At 35.7% G+C, this 18,877-nt stretch overlaps 1 long non-coding RNA gene across 1 annotated transcript; it reads left to right on the top strand.

Moving 5' to 3' along the window:
- The first annotated feature begins 1,763 nt into the window (after positions 1–1,763).
- Positions 1,764–4,992, top strand: LOC137722924 (uncharacterized). The gene is made up of 3 exons (XR_011066814.1): positions 1,764–1,901; positions 3,750–3,963; positions 4,638–4,992. It is a non-coding gene; the product is annotated as an uncharacterized lncRNA (long non-coding RNA).
- Positions 4,993–18,877: the final 13,885 nt, after the last annotated feature.

The following is an 18,877-nucleotide window of genomic DNA, read 5'->3' as shown; positions in this document are numbered from 1 at the left end:
TCCCTTTGGTTCACCACCCACTGTAAGCCTACTTAGCTCTAGTTGAAGCCATTCAAGTCAAACTGTCTATAGCTTGAAGTTTACTTTATTTTTAGAAATGTTTATTAATTTTTTAAAATTTCAGCAGAAATCAATTGAAACGAAGTACAATTTGATGATTGAATGCAGGGAAAATGCAGTGGAGAGCCTTTTCTTGCTCTCAAATCCAGCGAATCAAGCTGGACCACCAGTCCATCCGCACCACCAACGTTCCTGCACTTTACTAAAGGTAAGCGATCCATCCTACTCTAAATTTAAAAATTTTGGGGGGTTTTGTTTCATTTTCAATACCAATCAGGTAATCAGTCTGCATGAATGGATTTGATAGATTGAAGCCCCGTGGACCTGATTGGAGTGGTCTATGCCAGCATGGAGATTGTTTCTTTGCTCATTAGAGGCTGGCCATTATTGACCCCGCTTCTGGTGATCAACCTCTGGAGATTGTTTCTTTGCTCATTAGAGGCTGGCCATTTTTGACCCTGCTTCTGGAGATCAACCTCTATACAGTGAAGATAAATCAATTATTGTCGCGGTAGGGTCACGTCATATATTTTTAGGTTTTGTATGGTTTAATTTATTGAATATTTGAAAAAATAGATAAATTTTCAATTTTTGATTACTGATACGATGCATATGTTGATTGGTGATTTTGTTGGATTCACTCCGCTCAAGTACATGATATCTGAATTGCTACATTTGAGAGTGATTATGTTCCTACCACCATTTTCCCCACCTTTTGGGGAAATTATTCATGCTCACAATAGATGCATTCAACCCCACATTTTCTAGTGAAAGCTAAAGTTCAATCAAGATTGAACACAATATTTGGGTCGAATAAAAATAAAAAGTAGTTTGATTAGTGATCAGACATGCTTTACAACAGAAAAAACAATAAAACCAAAAATCATAATTTGCAAAGATCAATCCCAGCTTTCTTCACAACAACATCGATAGCAGGGAAAGGTTGAGAGGACAAGAGAGAAAGGTTGCCCAATCAATCATTGACAGGAAAATTGAGTATCGAGTTACACAAACCTACTTTGTATTAAGATTAAATGAGTTGCAGAACATTTATGGATGAAATGACATTGGAGAGAGAGACTACAATATGTGAGTGATGAATTAGTCAAATAAGCAGATGAGCCAGTTACCTTGTTTAAATCATCACTCACATATTGTTGTAAACCTCATTGACTTAATTGCTAAGCCTTGAATGAATTGCAATACATGATCTTATGTTTTTATTTTCTAAATGAGTGTAAAGATAAATTTACATATTAAATTGAATTTGTGAGGGTAGTTTAGGTAATAAATTTGGATTTAAAAAGATATTAATAGTTTAATTAAAAAAAAAAATATGGTTCTAGAAAGTAAGATGTAGAAAGAGATTATATGGGTTCAAATAAAATTTCTCTAGGTCAATTTTCCTCTGCTACCCCTAAACGACAGCCCTTGTCCATGCGACGGAAAACACACCTCTCACTCATCAGGTCACCATGGACAGGGCATTGGCCAAAAATACTTAACCAAAAATATTTTCATCATTTTAAAAACATTTTCAAATGATCCATCAATTTCTATTATTAACCGGAAAAGCGTTTTTTTTTGTTCTTGAAATTCAATTTTATGGTGAAATTGGAAATATTTGGTGAAGTGGAAAGAACAGTTGGGGGGTGGGTACAGGAAATTGCGGGGCAAAATAGAATTTTACCACGATACAAATCCCAGGATCTAGAGACTAGAGCGGGCCTACATACACACTCCCTCTGGCCATCTCCAGTCATCTGCCCTCCGCACCCCTCCTCTCAATCACCACCGCCACCGTCACCGCCACCACGGTTTCATCTTCTCCTTCTTAATTGGTAATCATATACTCTATTTTTCACTCCTATTGTATTTATAAATTTCGTTAATAATTAAACTTTGTTTCTCTGGAAAGGGGAAAGAATAAATTGAAAAAAATTTCAAATGAATTTTGAAATCGAGCAAAGCAATTTATTTTTTTGTCAGTACTAGTATTAACTGAATTTAACATGCTTTAAAATTCAGATCGAGCTCGAGCGTTAAAATTTACTAGTATTATTTGGGTTCAAAATGATTTTCTATCTGGTTTATTTGCTTTTTTGTTCTTGTTTTCGGTTTGTATGCTTTTGGTTAATTGTTTGATTGGTTTCTTGCTTCGAATTTATGGATTCATTTTTAAGGTGTTTAGGTTGATGATTAGTGTAAATTTCTAATTGTTTGTTTGTAGCCTAAATTGTTTGAAGATTTAAGAACATATATAAAACAGTGGGCTCAGGCCTCAACCGATCAAACCAGCCAAGTAAAGCTGATCACTTTGCCAATGGGATTGGTTCGGTTAGTTTGAAAAAAACAGAACATAACCTACTTAATTGGGAGTACCAAAACTGTTTCAGTTGGCAGCAGTGAGAAACAAACAAACGAACGATCATCGTTGTGATGATTGCATTACCAGTTTAGTTCTATTCTAGTGCTCAATTATAGTCTTGTATTGAAATTTACATTTTCAAGGTTTATCTGCTTATGAAAAAAGTGCAATGTGCCTTAAGAGGTCCTGGACAGAAGGCATTATTCATAGACATCACCCTTATGTCCTCTCCCAAATAACATTGGCACTGTGACTGTATTTCTAAGTCCTCGAGTTTTTATGTGCAAACTAATGTCCCAAAGAAATGATATCTGATTCGTATCTTGAGACTCGGGTATCCTCTATTCTTCAATTAAAAAAAGAGTTTGGTATGCTATTAATTATTAAGGTTGCTCAGTTTACCGATCATTGCCATTGTAGCAGCAAAATGTTCTGGATACCTAGCTACGTAGAAATCAACCTTCTTTCCATTTCGTAAACTGGTGAGATGATCCTTCCCGGCAGAGAGTAACATACAGTTTGAGATTGGATTGCAAGTTTCACCATTAATTACATAAAAGTGACAAAAAGGACAGAATGCTTTAAGTTAGTAAGTTATGATGTTAGATTATACATGTATTCACGCTATATTCTCGTTTTAGAAAGCTTGAAACTTTTTTAAGATTTAATGGGATTCTGTAGCTGCCCCCCTTATTATCTGGTCCGTTACTGGATATGGTTTTGATTTTAAACTTCTTTTTGGTGGTGGTCTGTTGTTGGGTCAAGATTACCAACTTATGTTATGTGTAGGACCTATTTACCATGTATTTGAAATGAATATTGTGTTCAATGTATCCTTCTGTTCAACATGGATGTTCCAAGACATTTCAATGAGAACTCAGTGTCCTCTTCTGTTCTAAGATGGCACTAGAACTGGATTAAAAGAATTGATATTACATTTTGTGATATGGTAGGCTATTACAGAGGATTATTGTTTGAGTTTGTATACACTTTCACATGATTGACTTCAGATATGAACACTGAAATTACCCCCCTGGAACTCCAAATGGATTGCTGATTTTTCAATGTTTGCAATCACATGTTGTTACTCTTGTTTATTCATTTTATTAGTGTAATATTGGTGTTTTGGTCTACATATTATGCATTTAGTTTTTGAGAAAATAAAACCAGAAAGAAATTTTTACTTCTGGTGTTGCCTAAAGGTTTCTAGAAAGTGGGAATTTTTAGGTTCCAGAAAATATTATGTTTTACCTTTGTTTTATATTTAGTTTTATTGTGTGTCTTTGGACATTTGAGTTTAAGTGCATGCATTTGGTTGAAGGAAGTGTTACAGACTCTGATCTAAGCAGAGGAATGGTATTGATGAGGGGAGAGCCACTAGTGACGAAACTGGCAGCCTTGGCCAAGTATGTGGTTTTTCCTGGAGCCATGGCCGCAGCTGTTATCTATTCCCCTCCTGATTACACTTCCAAGAACGATCCTAAATCCACCAAATAAGACTAACTCAGTCGGTACTTTTTCTCTGCAAGGGTCAGGTGTTTTTCATTTCTCTTGTTATGACTCTGATTTTTTACCTCTATGATGATTTGGATGATTTGCAAGTTCCGCTTAGCACTTTCTGGCTTTACCTTTCACAACCTTCAATCATTATTCTTATAAGATTGTATAGATATTACCCACATATATGCTCTGCTGTATATCTGTAAGGGGCTCCGGACGTGCTGAAGGTATTATAGGTTAGGTCTTGTATGCATCGGATAAAGGAGAACAATGAAAATAGTAAGTGACTGCTGTGCTTGATCACTTGGGAAAATGACTGTCACTGGCAGAGCAAGTGAATAACTTGCAAATTGCAGATTGAATAGAAATAATGCAAAAAAATTCTTCTCGGAAGGAGAACCTAAATAGGAGGGCCAAATGTCAGTTCTATTGCTTCAATTCACAGTTGAATTACATTATCTTTCAGACCTTTTTTGTTGCAAAGGATTAGTACCGATCCTAGATTCCTGACTAACAAAACAGCCACTCACTAGAAAAATAACTATGCCTTGTGTCACAGAATTCATTGAAACAACCAAGAACAATACTACTACGTCTGCCGACGTTAGTGGCACTTGTCCTTTAACTTTCTTTTTATTGCTTGTGGACATTGATAAAGTTTAGAAACTCATGCTATACTGTAATTAATTGTGAATTTCCTTTTGTACAGGGGCATACTGCATAGAAGTCGATGTTAGAAGAACGATTACTAAATGCGTCTCTCCCTTTGTTCAAATTTGGTATGTAATAATCTGGGCTAAGTAGTTGCTCAATTTCAGGGGTGTTTCCTGCTTTCTTTGAAGAACTTAGACCATGAATTCTTTGGATGTACTTTCTGAATGTAGTTTCCCCATTTGGAATGTACTTCCAATGAAAAACGCTTTGGAGTACAATAATTGTTAGATAACGGGCGGAGTGTAGTGCTACAAGTAATGATATATGTTGTATTCACAACTCTGCATATGGCTTTATGTTGCTTGTCATGAATGTTACCCTTAAAATAAAATTCAAATGGTTACAATTTTCTTTTAATCTTTTTATTAGTGGGAGAAGGGGATTTGAAATCGGGATAATTTCAACGTTGGAAGAGAAATACTACTGAACCAATATCTAGTTGGCAATCCATGGGGAATATTGTATTTTGAATCCGAATCCATGGCGTGTGTTTGTGTGCTGAATATGATGGAGGGTGAATTGGACCATTTTGTGGGAGAAAAATTGAGAGGGGAGTTTAAGAAGGCTGGTGCAATAGAATTAACTCTGGGATATTAGGTTCGTTTGAAAGTACTTATAAAATAATTGAAAATATTTTTGATATTTAAATCAATTCTTCATAAAAAAATTCAAGTAAATTCTAAAAAAACATATAAAGTATAAGATATGCATTTCTGGTAATACTTTTGAAATTCAAAATTAACAAATAACCAGTGTATGAGACTATGAGAGATGCCAAATAGATTTTCTCAAAGTGGGATTCTTCATAAACTTTCTCTCACCTCATGTTTTTGACATAATATTTTATAATGTTGGCACGAAAATTATGTAAAAAACAAGAAGTGATAGAAAATTCATAAAGAGTCCGCTTTTAAGAGAATCTCCTTAGCATCTCTACTAGGATAGTAACTTTAGGCCATCTTCCGGAAGTACAATGTTACCTTTAAGCTATCTTTTGCTGTGCGGGGAAAAGTACTTAGAAATGAGAGTGTTGTCCTTCCCATATTTGAAAACCCCAGCCTTTGAGAAATGATTTCCTGCGATATGGAAAATAGCGGAAAAATACCTGAATCACAAAAAGCAGCAAAAAGCTAACCTAAATCCCACTTAAGCTCAAACACCCAGATGACCAAATCTCCCCAATATCATCAACTAATGATTCGAATGTTGTGAGAAGAGGGAGAAGCAGTGGTTAGTGCGACTGGTCTTTATGTCTTAGTGGGCGTCTCTAATTATCAGACAGAGAGCGAAGATGAAGAGAGAACAGAGCTGGCGAGAGAAGAAAACAAGGAGAAGAGAGCCAGCGAGAGAAGGAGACGGGGAGAATGGTGAATGAATGCGAGAGAGAGGCCAGCTCGCGCGAGAGAGAGCAAAAAGAACCCGACTAATAATCTAGGCCTTTTGGACGGTTTTATTACGCGGGTGTACGGCGTATAAAACAAGCGGATCGTATTAAATTAATCTAGTCCAATTTAATACTGGATGACGCCAAACGATTGAGTTCGTATTATTAGTCTTATCCGCTCACTTATACTACCAGCCAAACAAGGCACAAGGTTATGATTGGTATTTTAAAACATTGTTTCCATGTTTTTAGGCTGGACTTTAATTGTTTTTATGATTTCGTCTCTTCTTAACATATTTAAAAACTAATGAAGTTACTTGAAATATAATGAAATTTTTTGTTTCTATATATCAAGCTCAAAAAAATAAAAAAAATAAATAAATAACTGAAAAAATAAAGTTTTAAAACAAAATAAAATATAAAAACTATGGCCCACCACCCTCACATTAATCTCTCGCAGCCTCGCCCTTTCATTTTCCCCAACCTTTTCTATCTACACTTCCTCCCAAGCTGCCATGGCTCACCACCATATCCCATCTCCAACCATTCCTCTCTACACTTCTTCCCACGCCGCCATGACTCGCCACCGCAACCCATTAAACTATCTTTTTAACGTTATTTCTTCTGAAAATCAAACCGTTCGTACCCAATATTAGACCATCGAGACAGTTGGATGGGTAGAATTCTTGGCTATTGGATGAGAATATTGTCAGGATAATTTTTAATTATTATCAAGGGATAAAATTGTGATTTTAACTATAATAATTATCTCTTAATAATATATTAAATGATCTAAACTTAATATTATTTTCTTTACCACCTGGTTTGAATTATATGGGAATTATATCCTTGACTCCAATTGAAAAAAGGAGTTCAAACATTGTGCAAAGATGGGGATAGTTATCACCACCAAATATCTTTGGCAAGATGCCAAATATTCTAATCAAGTTGAATTGCATGCATTATCACTCTCCAAAAACGTGGGATAGATTAGAATATGTTGGTGGCTTGGTGATCAGAGTTGGAAATTGGAGATAAGGGGGAATTGCATGCATGTGGTTCCTAATGGTCGGCATAAGGTTTACATAATTCCTAATTGGATGGGGTTGTTAGAAAGGTGCACGATCAGGATGGGTTTCATGGCTGAGAAATATCCCCATAAATACAAGACCTTGTGCGACAAGAAAAAGACCTTGAACTCAACACACAAAATTGTTTGCGCAAATCTTCGCTTTACATGAAACTCTCTTAAACCTTTGAGAAAGTACAAACTTTCCTACCTTTATCAACAGACCTTCATTTTGGATTAATAGAACTATGTTGGCAACCGGTGACATGTTATCCTAACTTCATCAACAGACCTTCAATTTGGATTAACAGAACTGTGTTGGCAACTGGTGACATGTTCAGGTTGGAATAACAACACTGGAGTCGTAGAGTCAGGCGATTGAGGAACATCTTTAGTTTAGAGTAACAACACTGCTTCAGGTTTGGTTGACTATTTATCCAAGTCTCTGTCGACAAGGAGTCTTTGAGTCCTTATTGAAAGAGGTCATATCATCAGCCTTTTTGGCAAAGTAAGGTGTTACAAAGTTACTCAGTGTTTGGCAAATTGAAAGTCGAACCTTACTTGGACTTCACATAAGTTCATCTCATCAGTCTTCTCGACGAAATGAGGTGTTACTAGGTTACTCAGTGTTACCAGGTTATTCACGAGCAACGTGCTTAATGATATAAAAAATAAATGAAAATTATAGGCTGAACATTAAATTCAACCTGTATTAAATATTGGCCAAACATTAAATTTAGTTTGTACTGAATTCAGCCTGCATTAAAGGCCGACCATTACATTTGGCCTACATTAAAGGCTGAACATTGAATTTGGTCTGCATTTAATTCAACATGCTCTAAGCAACGCTCTGAAGATCTAGAATTTGTCACACACTCGCATTTCAGTTTTAGATTGTGTGGTGCAGGGATCTAAATGAGACATATTGGGTATCATCCACGATAATTCGCATTGTTTTTCCAGAAATGTTGATGTTCTTATCTCCCCTTAATGATGAGAAGACTGTCTCATCAAAGTGACAATCCGCTTAATGAGCGGTAAAGAAATCGCCTGTCAAAGGTTCTAAGTAACGAATAATTGAAAAAGAATCATAACTGACATAGATTTTCATCCTTCTCTAAGGACCCATTTTGTACGTAAGGGCGGCGCAATTGGCACATAGATTGAACTACCAATGAAGCATAGATGCAAGATGTCGGGCTCGTATCCAGTTATCAACTGAAACGTAGAATAAGGTTGGATCACGATAGGCCTTCGGTGGACCAACATGGTTGCGTGACTTTATATGCTGACTAATGATTTAAACTTATAGGAGAAGAATCACTAGAGTAATAGATAATCTAAAACAAAATTTATCTAGGATTTACACAATCAAAATTCAAAAAATATTTATAACAGATACATGACTTTATATGTTGACTAATGATTTCAAAAAAAAAAAAGAAAAGAAAGATTTTATGAGAAATACCGATGCATGTATATCCATATCTACCAAATTTCTTGCCAATTATCATGGTATTACCTACCTTTTTATTCAATGCTATAATAATTTGGTGTCGAAATCGTCATCGACATAGATTTACATTAGGTGAATGCTAGTCATAGAACCATTATGTGCAAAATTTCATACCAAGTGTTAAAATATAAAAGCTTTAAGCTTGGTTTATCCAAACCACGGGCGGAGCCACCTTAGGCTCAGAGGGGGCGGATGCCCCCACTCATTTTTTTTTTTTGTGTGTGAAGAAAAAATGTACTCTTTTCAGTTGTTTGTAGCATTAGTATTAACTCTTTCATATGCTATTTTTATTGTTGAAAGAGCATTTTCGGTCATGAAATTTATAAAGATTGATTGTGAAATTGTATGAGAGACTAATGGATAAATGATAATATGATTATTTTTGTAGAGAGAGATGTTTGATGGTATTGGTAATGAGGTTGTCATGCAACGCTTTCAAAACATAAAAACGCATCGATAGATATTATGATATGTTATATGAAAAACCTTATGGACTAATATATAAGTGTTTTGTTTAGTATATTTTTGTGCTTTTTAATTTGTGACTTTATTGTTTAAAGATGCCCCCATCCATGCATATCTTTGGTTTCGTCTCTAATCCAAACACAAAATTTATTGTTAAAGCTTTTCTCACCGATGTATGACTTTATTGTGACTTTATTGTGTCCCTCATTTCATTCCTTTCGCAGCGGCCGACCCTAGCTATGGCCAGGGTCGGTGGCAATCATTCTCTTCTCCTTTTTTTTTTTTCCTTCTCCTTCAGTTTCCATTTTCCTCAACTCAGTGGCCTGTTTACCACTTTCCTCCAACCCCCTGTGCATCAGCTTTCTTTGATTTTTTTTGCTCTTTTTCTGATTCCCCCTTCCTTCCACTTTTTCCCATATTTCCTTCCTTCCACCTTTCCCATGTTTCCTTCCTTCCATCTTTTTCCCTTTCCCCTTTTACTTCCACCTCCACATTTCTCGATCCGGATCCGCTTCATCCTTCAACGTCTTTGTAATCTAGATCGGCACCCGCTTATCTTCACCACCATTTATTGCACTTTTCTTAGAAGGTGTGTAGAGCTTTAGCTTCGGTGTTCACATCACCTTTTTCTTTTAGTTTTCCTTTGTTGGTATTGTTGCTTTTTCCCATTAACTTCCTTCGATTTGTGTCGGCTACCGCTGTGGTGTTCGGTGACGAAATTTAGGGCTCTACGTGCTGGGGATGTTCGTTCGGCGACCGGGTTTTCAGCAGTGGCGGTAGGTAGTTGCTAGGGTTTGCTTTGGTTTTTTTTTTTTGGGCTCAAAACTTTGCTTTGGGCTATTCGGTTACCATGAAGGTCTATTTTTTTGTCATCTCATATTATACAAACTTGTTTATGAACTTTTATATTACGTTAAGTGATGGAAGAATCCTGTTAGTGATAGATTTCAACCATGACAAATATATTCTTATTTTGCTTTAATTTTCTTTCAAAATCTATTATTATGCATTTACTTTATTTACAATTTTGCGGATTATACAAATGAGGATAATGAGATTGACTTTCAAGGTTTATAAGGTACAGCTTTTGATATAAAATTTGGTGGATATGTACAAACATACATACATATTTAGAAATTAAACATGTCATTAGGAATAACTATATTAGGTATGAATTAGGTGTTTTCAACATATTAAGGTAGGCACTAAACATGCATAGATATTTCTTTAAATTGATTTACTCGGCACGTAAGCTTTTAGTCATCATATATTAACACGTATCTATCAATATTAAAATAATAATTGACCTTCTATAAATTCGTAGATTGTGATTAAATTTCAAATCTATCCCCCTTTGGTCAACTTTAAATAGAGAGCCTTTTGGACCTCTATATATACTTGGTTATTGTTGCAAACATTTCAGATGTTCTATGAATATTGTTATCTTTGGGTTTGATATGGTTGGAGGTAAATTCTAGTCGGTCGATGATTTATCAAGAAGCTAATCAGAGAGTTTGCATCTCGACTTAGCTTCTTGGTAAATCATGGATTCGATTAGAGCTTGATTCCATGTAATAGTTACTTAGTAATGAAGACGAATTCTAGTTAGTTAGCGATTTACCAAAAAAATCATTGGAATACTATGCCATAAGTTTTTTGGGTAAATCATTATTCAACTAGAGCTTGGTTTTTCAAGAAGATGTAACATGCTATCACAAGGTTTCCGCCAAATATGCCACCCTTTTTTCCCTACGTTTTGTTTGTTTGTTAATATTCCATTTGGTTTTTAATTTACTATCAATTTGCCCTTCTTGTTAGATTGTTGCCTCTTTATCTTCAATGGTTGGGAAAACTTTGCATATGAAGGCCGGTGACGTTGAAATAGACACATTTCATAGGTGTATAATATATGACCGACCATTTCAACATGAACAAACCGGGCAAGTAATTCCACACGCGCCTTGCCAAATAGTTCACAAATTCTCCAAATTGATGAACAATCAAAGATGGAATCGCTTCCAACAAAAGCTCAACCTATCACCAAAAAGACCATATTTGGTTACAAGGTTCTAAAATGTGCTAGTCGGGCAGCATGCAAAGACTTAGCGTTTAGAAGCTTAGGTGGTTTTTCTTTTAACTAAATTTATTACCTAATGATAATAACATATATTTAAATGTTTCATTATAATTTAAAAAATATATATTTTCTATTTGAAAACAAAATGTAAAATGAAGGATATATCAATTATAAAGAACTAGATGAAGCTCACACACTATGTGTATATGAAAGATATAACAATATATATATATATATATATATATATATATGTGTGTGTGTGTGTGTGTGTGTGTGTGTGTGTGTGTGTGTTAATTAATGAAACCCTCTTTGTCAACCAAAAGAGGGTAAAAAGACTACTTAGTCTTTTATCACACAAAAAAATTGATGGACAATAATATAATTTCACAAGTTCAAATTTTACTATTTTTTATTGAAGCCTCACTTACCGGTGATGTTAATATATCTCCAATATTTATAAATAAAAAATAAAAAAAATAAAAACCAAAAACAAAAAGGAGTTTTAACGAAAAACCCTCACTCCTCCCACGTTCTCTCTCTCTCTCTCTCCCTCTCTCTTTCTTATTTTCTAAAAAAAATATATGTTCATACACACAAAGTGTACAGGCATATGTTAGTATATATGGAAGAAAGAGAAATGTGAATAAGGGAGGGAGAGGGAGAGGTTTTTATTTCTTATTTTTTAAATTAGAGACATGATTAATGATTAGATGATATGTGGTTGAGGGAAGAAAAAACAACAAGTGCATAACAATTCAGATTACTTTGCAATCGAAAAACAAGAAAATTTAAAGATTGCTGTTGTTATTTCACATCAAGACCTGAAGCAGTATCCTATTGAAAATGGTCGTTTGCAAGGTCTTGGCTCGAAATAAAGTATCGTTGGCCTCCTTCCCATTATGGTTCGGCCATTTTTATTTCTATTTGTTAAAACAAATCACTTTTATTTTCTTAACCATTCGGTTGTTTCAGTGACCGATACTTAAGAAAATAAGGGGCCTATAAGCAACGTGCTTACATATATAAAAAAGAAAAAATTATAAGCCGAGCATTAAATTTGGCATGTATTAAATATTAATCAACATTGAATTTGACTTGTACTGAATTCGGCCCCTATTAAAGCCGAACATTAAATTCGGTCCGCATTTAATTCGGCATGCTTTCAGCAACGCTTTAAAGATCTAGGATTCATCGCACTTCGGTTTCAGATTGTGCGGTCCGAGGATCTAAATGATACATAGTGTGAGTCATTCATGATAATTCGTGTTGTTATTCAGAAACGTTAACATTCTTATATCCACCTAACTATGGGAAAACTGTCTCATAAAAGTAACAATTTGCGTAATGAGTGGTAAAGAGATGACATGTCAAAGGTTCTAAGTAATGAAGGATCGGAAGAGAATCATAACTAACATAGATTCTCATCCTTCTCTGAGGACCCAATTTTGTATGTAAGGGCGGCACAATCAGCACATAGACCGCACAACAAAGACACGTAAATGCAAGATGTCAGGCTTGTATCCAGTTATCAACTGAAACGCAAAATAAGGTTGGGTTGCGACAGGCCTCAGGCAGTCCAACATGGTTGCATGGCCCTAGGTGGAGGTCGGGAGCTTAGTACGTATGTACAACAATCGAGCAATCAATTGAAGGTGCTTAATGAACGCTTTTGCCAAGCCGTTTTGGTATGAACATGGGGTACAAGATGTTCAACTTCAATCCCAACGAACATGCAATAGTTATCGAAGGTGTAAAAAAAAAAAAACCAAGAGGAGAGGATTAATTTTTCCTTCAAGTAAGTACAATCCTATGGGAAAAAAAATCACTAAAATAATAGATAATCTAGAAACCAAATCTATCTAGGATTTACATAATAATAATTGTATAATGTTGATATTAGATACGTGACTTTATATGCTGACTAATTTTATGAGAAAATACCGATGCATATATGTCCATATCTGCCAAATTCCTTGCCAAATATCATAGGTATTAACTACCTTTTTATTCAATGTTATAAGAATTTGGTATCGAATTCTTCATCAATAAAAATTGACATTAGTTGAATGCTAATTTTAGAATCATCATGTGCAAAATTTAATCCCTCTTCTTTCCACCTTCACATTCCTCAATTCGGATCAGCTTCATCCTTCATCGACTCCACAATCTGGATCAGCTCCCACTTATCTTCACCACGATTTATCGTGCTTCTCTTAGAAGGTGTGTAGAGCTTTGGCTTGAGTGTTCAATCAACCCTTTCTTTTGGCTTGCCTTTGTTGGCACTGTTGCTAGTGGGTTGTTTTTTCCCACTAGCTTCCATCGGTTTGTGGCGGCTACCTCTATGATGTTTGGTGGAGGAGTTTAGGGCTCTGTTTTGGGGCTTTGTGTGCGTGCTTAGGATGTTTGAGGCAAGCGGGTTTTCCTTTGCGGCGGTAGGAAGTTGCTAGGGTTTGCTTTGGTGTTTCGTTTGGCAGCTCGGACTGTACTGACTATTTCTGTCGGATAGGATAAATAGCCACCGGATAGTACTGACTAAATTAGTCGGGTGTTTGGTGCAGTATCGGACTAGCGATCATATTATTTATACTGTGTTTGATATTATACTAGATAGGAGGCATCAAACTTTAAAAAAAAAAAAATTTTTAAATGAAATCATTTTTTTGTTCCCAGGTCTCTCCGCACCCCCCAAACACCCTCCCTCTCTCTCCCTTCTTCTTCCCCGACGATAGAAGAATCCCAAATAATTGTTCCCCAGCTCTCTCCGCCACACCCCCCAAACTCCCTCCCTTTCTCTCCCATATTCTTCTTCCCCGACTAAATAATCCGGACGTTTTGGTTGGTTTTATTAAGCGGGTGTATACCGTATTATCCTATCCGACCGGTTAAATTAATCCGGTGCTTATTTAGTACGAGTGAACGCCAAACACCCGGGTCCGTATAACTAATCCTATCCGATCCTTTATCCGATGTGCCAAACATGGCCTTGTTTTAGGGTCAAAACTATGTTTTGGGCTGTTGAGTTAAGATGGAGGTCTGTTTTTTTTGTCTGTGTGTTTATTGTGTTTGGGCCTCTTCTTGTATAATTACTTTATGTTGGTAATAAAGTAAGCTTTGACAGGAAAAAAAACACACATAATTTACTAATTTTTGGTGAAAACACAATACAAAATTTTGGGTAATTCATATCATATTAATTATACAAAATTTTTATGAACTTTTTTATTACGTTAAGTGATGGAAGAATCCTACTAGTGTTAGATTTCTACCATGACAAATATATTCTTATTTTGCTTTAATTTTTTATTTTAAAAATTACTATTATTATGCATTTACATTATTTACAATTTTGCAGATTGTATAAATGAGGATAATGAGATTGACTTTCAAGGTTTATAAGGTATAGCTTTTGAATAAAATTTGGTGGATATGTACAAACATACATATTTAGAAATTAAACTTGTCATTAGGAATAACTATATTAGTTATGAATTAGGTGTTTTCAACATTTTAAGGTAGTCACTAAACATGCATAGATATTTCTTTTAAATGATTTACTCGGCACATAAGCTTTTAGTCAGCATATATTAACACGTATCTATCCATATTAAATTAATTATTGATCTTCTATAAATTCATAGATTGTGATTAAATTTCAAATCTATCCCCCATTGGTCAACTTTACTTAGAGAGCCTTTGGACTACTATATATACTTGGTTATTGGTTCAAACATTTCAGATGTTCTATGAAAATAAAATTGTTTTCTTTGGTTTGATATAGTTGGAGGTAAACTCTAGTCGGTCGGTGATTTACCAACAAGCTGATTAGAGAGTTTGCATCTTGACTTAGCTTTCTGGTAGATCATGGATTTGATTAGAGCTTGATTCCATGTAAAAGTTGCTTAGTATTGAAGATGAATTCTAGTTGGTTAGCGATTTACCAAAAACATTGTTGGAATAATATGCCATAAGTGTTTTGGTAAATTGTTGTTCAACTAGAGATCAATTTTTCAAGAAGATGGAACATGACTATCACAAGGTTTCCACCAAATATGTCACCCTTTTTCCCTACCTTTTGTTTGTTTGTTAATATTCCATCTTGTTTTTATTTTGTGGTTTTCTTTTACTATCAATTTGCCCTTCTTGTTAGATTGTTGCCTCTTATGTTGAATGGTGAGAAAAACTGAGCTCCATATGAAGGTTGCCCAATAACGTTGAAATAGACACATTTTCATAGGTGTATAATACATGACCGACCATTTCAACATGAACAAACCGGGCAAGTAATTCCACACATGCACTTGCCAAATAGTTCACAAATTCCCCTAATTGGTGAACGGTCAAAGGTAGAATCGCTTCCAACAAAAGCTGTCACCAAAATGACCATATTCGTCATTCTTTAAACCAGATTCTAAGATGTGCTAGTCAGGTAGATGTTAAGAGTCTAGTGTTTAGGAGGCCTAAGCGGTTTGTTTCTAATTAAATTTATTATATAATAATAACAAAATATAAATAGGGAATTGTAATTAGCACTCCAACAACTTCATTTGGTATTCCAAACTTTCTATAATTAGAAAGAAAAATACACATGTGAGGAGTATAGAATGAGATTTTTAGAGTACTAAGAACAGTTACTATAAATAAATGTCTAATATAATTTGAAAAAACTAGTATTTGCTATTTGAAGACATAAAATGTAGAAGGAAGGATATATCTAAATGAGGCCCACACACACTGTGTATGTAAATATAAAAACAAAAAAAAACAAAATTTTTATTTGTGAAAAATTATTTTAATGCCCATAATTTTTATTTCTAATACTTTCTTTCAATTATGCATGGAAGGGTATTATAGTATTTTTATTAGTTTTCTTTTTGTTGACATATGTGACATCCCACATCGCCCAGGGGAGTGATCCTTATATGTATATTCTCATCTCTACCTAGCACGAGGCCTTTTGGGAGCTCACTGGCTTCGGGTTCCGTAGGAACTCCGAAGTTAAGCGAGAAGGGGGCTAGAGCAATCCCATGATGGGTGACCCACTGGGAAGTTGCTCGTGAGTTCCCAAAAACAAAACCGTGAGGGAATGGTAAGCCCAAAGTGGACAATATCGTGCTACGGTGGTGGAGCGGGCCCGGGAAGTGGTCCCGCCTAGCACGAGGCCTTTTGGGAGCTCACTGCCTTCGGGTTCCGTAGGAACTCCGAAGTTAAGCGAGAAGGGGGCTAGAGCAATCCCATGATGGGTGACCCACTGGGAAGTTGCTCGTGAATTCCCAAAAACAAAACCGTGAGGGAATGGTAAGCCCAAAGCGGACAATATCGTGCTACGGTGGTGGAGCGGGTCCGGGAAGTGATCCGCCCCGGCCGGGATGTGACAATTTGCTATCAGAGCCTAACCCTGGCCGCGTGTGTGCCGACGAGAACGTCGGGCCCCTAAGGGGGGTGGGTTGTGACATCCCACATCGCCCAGGGGAGTGATCCTTATACGTATATTCCCATCTCTACCTAGGACGAGGCATTTTGGGAGCTCACTGGCTTCGGGTTCCGTAGCAACTCCGAAGTTAAGCGAGAAAGGGGCTAGAGCAATCCCATGATGGGTGACCCATTGGGAAGTTGCTTGTGAGTTCCCAAAAACAAAACCGTGAGGGAATGGTAAGCCCAAAGCGGATAATATCATGCTATGGTGGTGGAGCGGGCCCGGGAAGTGATTCGCCCCGGGCCGGGATGTGACACATATATCCAAAATAAAATAAAAAAGTTGAGATTTAGAAACAAAATAAAACTAAAAGAATAATGTTTTAAAAACAAAATAAAATATAAAAATTGTGGCTCACCTTAATCTCTCGCCATCTCGCTTTCTCCAACCTTTCCTCTCTGCACTTTCTCCTTCGCCACCATGGCTCACCACCACTATCCATTAATCTAGCTTTTAAACAGTGATTTGTACCAATTTCTGAAAATCAAACACAATTCTCAACCAAAAATTTCAATTTTCGACCTAGCACAACGATTTGTTTTATAATTGCACACACAGACCGCCTAGGCATATAGAATTATTACAATATGAGTACGAAAAATTTGTTGTTCCCATTGTCATATCAAGTCAGTAGAATATTTTGTCATACCGAAATTTGGTATGATAATACTAATAAATTTTATCATACCAAAAATTTAATACAAAAATGTTGATACGATAACCGACCCACGTCCAACCCTAATCATATCACATTGTCCCATTTCGGAAAGCAATAACTGGATACATAATCTCCGACTTTAATTATTCGACTATTTTTTTTCTTTCTTGTTTTATTTTGTTTGGATGTGAGTTGTTTTGGTTCACGTCTTGAAGAAAATGGCAATATTTTTGCCACGTCGGCTACACGTCTGCAACACAAGGTTTTCTTGGCACCAAATTTTCCTTTTATAATAATTATTTTTAATTTTAAAATGGAAAATAAGAGAACTTTAATAAAAAAAACTCCTAGTACTGTTTACTTTAACAAAAAAAAAAAAAAACCATATTTTTACACTAAAAAGTCAATACTAGTACTATTTACTTTACCCTTTATTTTGTCTTTATCGTTAAACTCAAAATTTTCAAGTCATTTTCATTAGTTTTTCTAAAGAATAATTGCAAAAGAAGATGACTTAGGTATGAGAGTGATTGAGAAAGTCGAAGAGATAAGGTTTTCGTAACCTCCACAAGAAAACTTATGGTCCACCTATTAACTACACTCCCACTCCAAATCATCACTTGCCTAAAAAGGACCACAAAAATCAACATCAAGATCTAAGAGGTTCATTGAATGCTTTTTGTTATTTTAATGAATATCGTACTTTTTTTTTCCGTACGATCTGATGAACATCTTAATTAGCATCATCTAATCTGAGTCTCTGTAAATTAATATCGTTTTTATACGTACGTTCGAGAGCAATATTCGTGAAGACGAAGGTTGGATTTTATATACAAGTTACTTTTAAAATAATTCTTCCACTTGTCCATTTAACAAGCCAATTAAACCATTAAGCATGAAGAAAGCAAGGTGGTGCTCAAAATGTTCGGAGCACTGCAGATTTATTATCAATAGGATGTCGAATTTTTCTCAGCAAAACTTAGGTCGATATATCAAAAAACATGCAACAGTTATAGATTAATTTGGTTAATTTCAAACATATCTCCCTCTCACGTTTTCTATTACCGGGTTGCTGGTGGTGCGACTAGGATGGGAATGGCCGTACACCCCTCCTCACATCTACTCATTGCGTGATTAGTACAGACGATGCGATCAAGGCCGAGCTTTATAATTTGGTAGTCCTACGCGAGCCTTAGAAGTGGGGCTCTAGAGTTCTCTGACCTGTGACCCTTTGTACATGGCCGGCTCTAGATGCGATTGTGAGAGGAAGGTGTACATGGACTGCCAAAACTTTCTCACAAACAACAAAAAAAAAAAAAGGCAAAAAATGCCAATCTATGGAGAATCAGTCAAGTAAACGAATATAAAAACGAAGAAAACAAATGCCGAGTCATTGAAGCAGTTAAGTTTGAATAGTTCATACTTGGGGGCTTAAAGACTTTGTTAGAACCACACACATGCTAAATTGGTAATGATATTCCAGCACTACTACCTTCTCTCTTATCCTAAATCAACCAAAGCCAAGAAAATTTGTAATTCTTGAGATATTTTCTGATTCACAAAAATGCAGTGTCGTCTGTGTGTGCGTGTGTG

This window comes from Pyrus communis, chromosome 17 (genome assembly GCF_963583255.1).
Source record: "Pyrus communis chromosome 17, drPyrComm1.1, whole genome shotgun sequence".
In the NCBI taxonomy this organism is placed as follows: Eukaryota; Viridiplantae; Streptophyta; class Magnoliopsida; order Rosales; family Rosaceae; genus Pyrus; species Pyrus communis.
This window is presented reverse-complemented; position numbering and strand designations above follow the sequence as displayed.